Raw genomic sequence first — 6,011 nt, 5'->3', positions numbered from 1 at the left:
TTTACTTGCATAGTAATGTAATTGTATTTTTTCATTTGCTATACAGCCAGACAATACGACACATCGCTAACCTTAAACACCCAGTCGTTCAATCTTGATTTGAAGCTTACGTGACTTCAGTATCCAGTCGTTCATAAAAGTTCAAGGCAGTATAGTACTATAGTAATAGAGCAAGTGCAGAATCACTGAACCGGAATTTATAGCTTGAAGGCATTTAGCGCGGGGTCCTTGAAAGTGCGGGGCCTGTAGCTACTACATTTGTAGCTACTACATTTGTAGTAGCTACTTTTGCTACTAGAATAATTCGGCACTGCCCAGAGGGTTGAAAACACCCCATTGAGAGTTAATTTCGCCGGAAACATATTTTGTCCTGATAATATTGGTCTGCAAAGCTGATGGACTCAAACAATTCTACTTATATGTGGAGACACAGGGCAGAGTTTAGCTTATAATGTATGTAAATTTATCCATATTACTACAAGACAACACCTAAGGCGTTTGTGTGTGGTAGTACATTTTATTCGTTAAATTGTGCCCATAGTTATGGAATGTTCTTGCCAATAACGTCCGATAATACATCAGAATTTGAACATGATGCCTGGCTGCTGATGAGACCCAGGATATTGAAACCTGTCCAAAAGTTTTCTTGCTTAAACATATTCTGATTCATATGGTTCGACTGGAAAACTGATGGACTGAAATACAGTTTTATTTATTTATGTTGAGAGACGGAACAAACTTCTGCTTATATATGCGATTCCCTTTGGCAGATGAGCAGTGGTATATATATATACACACTCATGCACACGTCGCTGGTTAACAGGTTTTTACTGATTAATGCGATGCCACAGAACTCCACTCTGGATGATGAGTAATGACAATTGTTACCGGGAATGCCCACATTCTGATAACATTTGCAGACCAAGAACACTTTGTAGCAGTCGCCATATTGCACATGGGATTGGGTATAATCCTGCTGTGATGATGATAATTTTTATTGCGATGATAACAATGATGACGATGATGATGATGCCATCGATGATGATGATGATCAGCATGATGAATATAACGACACTGATTAAGAAGAGCATGGTGACGATAATGAAAATGGTGACGACTATAACTATGGTGATGAAGCCGTTGATCACGATGATGATATGATCATGGCGATGAGGATGGCAATGATAATGACGATGTGCTTACACGTAAACCAATTCCTGTGGGCAATCCGCGACGGGATTTCAAATTCATGCCTACGTTTACAATGTGTCTGGTCTTCGCCCAGCAGTGGATTACCATGAATGATGATTTAACACGTAGGAGGCTTTCGCGACCAATATTATTCATAATAAAGGTTTTTGGGTTAGATCGCGTTATTTATAAATGTGTCGTAACCCTCCACAACTGTAAATGTTGTGGATTCACTCTTCAACACACCGGTGGGCTAAAGTAGTGAATTATTTGTCTTTTGTCAACGTGACACTTTTTTTTTGCTGATTGGCCGTGTCGGGTGGTGGAGGGTTACGACACATTTATAAATAACGCGATCTAACCCAAAAACCTTTATTATGAATGAAGGATGATAATGGTCTAATTTACCATCGGCCGTTCATTTGAAGTCCATGGCATGCACTGCACGCATTTCATTGCCCTCTATAGGTGGGATTTGAAGAGGTGGATATACACACGCTTTGCCCCAGCGCAAGAAATCCACCAGTCATCTCACTGCTTTGTGAGGCTGCCGGGTGACCCGATATCTTCATCATCCACTGCTGGATGAAGGAAATCCCAAGCCGTTTCCACCCCCGGCGTTCCGGCGGTGATGCAGCAACCCATCCAGCTGCCGCACACCAGCTGATCTCCTTGCTTCATCTCCGTGATTGATGCCCGCCTGGGGCATGTTTTCTACTCTCGCTGCCATTCTGTCTTCGGGCTTGACCACCGGCCACCAATAAACCAGACAGTGAAAAGCCACGTTCACCACGCACCTCCAGAAGATTGTTCTTGATCAGTGGCTACTACCTGCTGCGACATGCGGATCGGAAACATGGACATTGACAAAATGCACACGATCTATTCACGATTTAGTACTATTTTTATGTTACCAGGTAGGCCCACTGGTGCTATACAGCTCTCTTTCAGAATCGACGTGGCCACAAATGATATCTCAACCAAGTAGCTTGTCTTCGTGGAAATGTATAGCAGTGGCCAAATACTCTAAACCAGTTGTTCTTAACCTTCAGGGGCCGTTCATAAATGACGTCACGCGATTTTTGACGATTTTTGACCCCGACCCTCGTCACGCGGCGTCAAAAAAAGTCAGACCCCCCCTCAAATATGACGTCACAAAGCTCTGCCCCCCCCCCCCCCCACACACACAAAAAAACTAAACATGCTTCAAATCGCTTTAAACTATTGTCATTGTAGTGCGTATTTAATGTGGCGCTGCACTCTGATGTTGTAGGAGAAAACATTTATTAAAACGTCTATTTAATTAAGTAGAAAGTGTTGTCTATATTTATTTAAAGTTGAACATTTTGATGTGACGTCACATTTCTCACCCCCCGCACCCCCCCCCCCCCCCTCGTCACACATCGTTATACGGACGGCCCCTTACTGCAGCTTTCACCCCTTTGGTTCTAAGAAAGGTCATCTCGCGCCTCCAGGGGTTGCGTGCACCCCAGGTTAAGAGCCACTGCTCTGAACGCGTGATGTTCATTCTTAATGTGAAGGGAACACCCGGACGACCCGGAGAAAAATCCACGCGACCACGGGGAGACAGAAACATAAAACTCCAATTATACAGCAGCAGCAGCAGCAGGCGTCAGGGTCGGGATCGACCCAACGACCTCCTGTATACCAGGCGAGGTAGTTAACATCTCATAGCCACCGTGGTGATGATGAGAGAGAGAGAGAGAGACACACAAACTCCAAATATACAGCAGCAGGTGTCAGGGTCGGGATCGACCCCACGACCTCCTGTATACCAGGCGAGGTAGTTAACGTCTCATAGCCACCGTGGTGATGATGAGAGAGAGAGAAACACGCAAACTCCAAATATACAGCAGCAGGTGTCAGGGTCGGGATCGAACCCACGACCTCCTGTAAACCAGGCGAGGTAGTTAACATCTCCTAGCTACCGTGATGATGATGAGAGAGAGAGAAACACGCAAACTCCAAATATACAGCAGGTGTCAGGGTCGGGATCGAACCCACGACCACCTGTATACCAGGCGAGGTAGTTAACATCTCCTAGCCACCGTGATGATGATGAGAGAGAGAGACATGCAAACTCCAAATATACTGCAGATGTCAGGGTCGGGATCGAACCCACGACCTCCTGTAAACCAGGCGAGGTAGTTAACATCTCCTAGCCACCGTGATGATGATGAGAGAGAGAGAAACACGCAAACTCCAAATATACAGCAGGTGTCAGGGTCGGGATCGAACCCACGACCACCTGTATACCAGGCGAGGTAGTTAACATCTCATAGCCACCGTGATGATGATGAGAGAGAGAGAAACACGCAAACTCCAAATATACTGCAGATGTCAGGGTCGGGATCGAACCCACGACCTCCTGTATACCAGGCGAGGTAGTTAACATCTCCTAGCCACCGTGATGATGATGAGAGAGAGAGAGAGACATGCAAACTCCAAATATACTGCAGGTGTCAGGGTCGGGATCGAACCCACGACCTCCTGTAGACCAGGCGAGGTAGCTAACATCTCCTAGCCACCGCAGCAACCAAACGATAGCAGACGAAGAAACTTTCCAAGGGTTTTGGTTGGATGAAAAATTGTTGTGCATGTTAATGCGCACCTGCGTTTGTCTGTATTGCGTGTTGCCAGCGAAGGGTAGCCACGCCAATCAAAGAGGCTGGTGCCTTGCTGTTAGGTGTCGTTGAAGGCATCAGTCAGCTAGTGTCTCGGCGATTTAAGCGCAAAATATATGACCCCTCTTTCCCATCTTTGTTTCTCGCCCTGTAACCGCACGGCATTATGGGAGTGCATCCCTATCAGCAGCGTTGGTTCAATAAAAGAAAAAAAACCTGGTTCGGTTTTCGACATTTAGTGTCTCATCAGCTGTTCGGCTTGCATAAAATCCGGTTGCCGGTGATTATTTTGATGGCTATTTCGATATTTTTGCTAAAATTGTATGCCAGTGCAAGCAGTGGGTTGCGAAAATGCCGCTGTTAGGGTTTTCACACCGAGGCACAATGATTGCAAAAACAATAATATCGGCAGATGTATTGAAAAACTCATTGTTGTGTTTGGATCCCTTAAACCGAGCCACGTAGTTTTACCCGGGTCCGCTCACCACCATGAAGGTCCTAAATGATCGTGAGCAGAGGGTCAGGGACTCCAAAAGCACGAAGAACAACCCAGAGCCCAGGCCTACTGATGGTATCATAGGCCTTGACCAGGTCAATAAAGCAGAGATGTAGGTCTTGCTGGAATTCCCTACACCTCTGCTGTAGCAGACGGACAGAAAATATGGCATCTGTGCAGGACCGCCTTTACCTTTCCCGGCACACTGAGGAGTGAGATGCCCCTGTAGTTGTTACAGTCTGAGCGATCGCCCTTCTTAAAGAGGGGGACCACCAGGGCATCTTTCCAATCCTGCGGAACCTGTCCAGTGGTCCAAACTGTTGTTATGATGTCATATAGGGCAGTCTGTGCACAAAGGCCACCCTACCTCAGCAAGTCGCTTGGGAGATCATCTCTGCCCGGTGCCTTTCCTGGCCTCAGACTCCGGATTGCCTTCAGTACTTCCTCAACAGATGGCACCTCAGCCAGCCACTCACAGGGGGTGACTTCTTCCAATATTTGAGGCACCGCAGCCTCAGCAGGGTCATCCCCAATATGTGCCACGATGTTTTCCTGGCTGAGGGATTTTCCCTCCCCCAGGACCTCACAGAAATGCTCAGCAAATCTGCAAACCTGTTCATGGGGGTTGGAGATTGGATCACCGTTTTTCCCCTAATTATGGTAATAAGTGTGGCGCTGCAGGTTACTTTTTTGATGGAGTTAAATAGGGATTTGTGATCGCGGGCCACTGAGGCAGACTCCATCTCCTCAGCAACCCTAGACCACCACCCATCCTTGCAGTGCCTCACCACTCTCCGAACCTCCGAGCGAAGGCTGTGGCAAGCCTCCTTATTCTCTGACGTGGGATGCTGTAGCCGATGAGAGTGGGCCTGTCGCTTTTTCTCAACTATCCTGAACACCTCCTCTGTCAGCAAGGGTATCTGGGGAGGTCTGGACCGCGTACCCAAAGCAGCCATTGCAGTTGCATGAGTCACAGTCCTAAACCTCGCTCATTTACCCTCGACATCAGGAGGAGTGGGGGACGATGCCAACCCCAGCCGCAAGCGATGATGAAATTCTCGCTTGCAACTTTCATCAGATAACTGAGACCAGGCCACTTTAGGTTCGAATCGGGGCCTGGGTGTACACCCACCACCGAAGTGGAAGAATGGCAGGCGCATCTTACGGATGACTAGTCGATGGTCAGAGGGCAGATCAGCTCCACGGTAGGTCCTGGTGTCAAGGACAAGGGCTCGCATCCGCTGGTCCGTCACTATGTAGTCCAGCAGATGTTCTTGCTTGGACCCAGCATGCATCCATGATGTTGTGTGGATGCGCCGATGCCGGAACAGCGTGTTGGTAATTACAAGCCCATAGGCTGCACAAAAATCTAGCAGCCTCCCACCGTTGTTATTGAGCTCATCTGGCCCATGTTCTCTAACCACTCCTGACCAGATGCCAGCATCATGACCAACTCGGGCATTGAAGTCACCCAAATAGATGACTCTATCCCGAGGGGCCACTTTAGCCAGCACCTGTGACATGAGGTCATAGAAGACATCTGACACATCGGCTTTGCCTGCATCCCTCCACAGATGTTCGTCTTCGGTGGGGGCCTAAGTAACCACGACCACCACTCCTCACCTCCGGTTGATGGGAAGGTGAGCCCAAAGTAGCCTGGGGTTTACAGCTTCCCACAC

General features: G+C 47.8%; 1 long non-coding RNA gene across 1 annotated transcript in view; it reads left to right on the top strand.

Annotated features, from left to right (window-relative positions):
* The first annotated feature begins 2,962 nt into the window (after window positions 1–2,962).
* The window catches only part of LOC142930896 (uncharacterized), a 315,254-nt gene continuing 312,205 nt past the window's right edge, over window positions 2,963–6,011 (top strand). Inside the window, exon 1 of the long non-coding RNA XR_012946872.1 lies at window positions 2,963–3,429. This is a non-coding gene — a long non-coding RNA (uncharacterized LOC142930896). The remainder of the gene's footprint in view (window positions 3,430–6,011) is intronic.

This window comes from Petromyzon marinus, chromosome 44 (assembly GCF_048934315.1).
Source record: "Petromyzon marinus isolate PM22_M1 ecotype Great Lakes invasive population chromosome 44, UKy_Petmar_22M1.pri1.0, whole genome shotgun sequence".
In the NCBI taxonomy this organism is placed as follows: domain Eukaryota; kingdom Metazoa; phylum Chordata; class Hyperoartia; order Petromyzontiformes; family Petromyzontidae; genus Petromyzon; species Petromyzon marinus.
The sequence above is the reverse complement of the archived record's forward strand: the minus strand, read 5'-3'. Positions and strand labels throughout refer to the sequence as shown.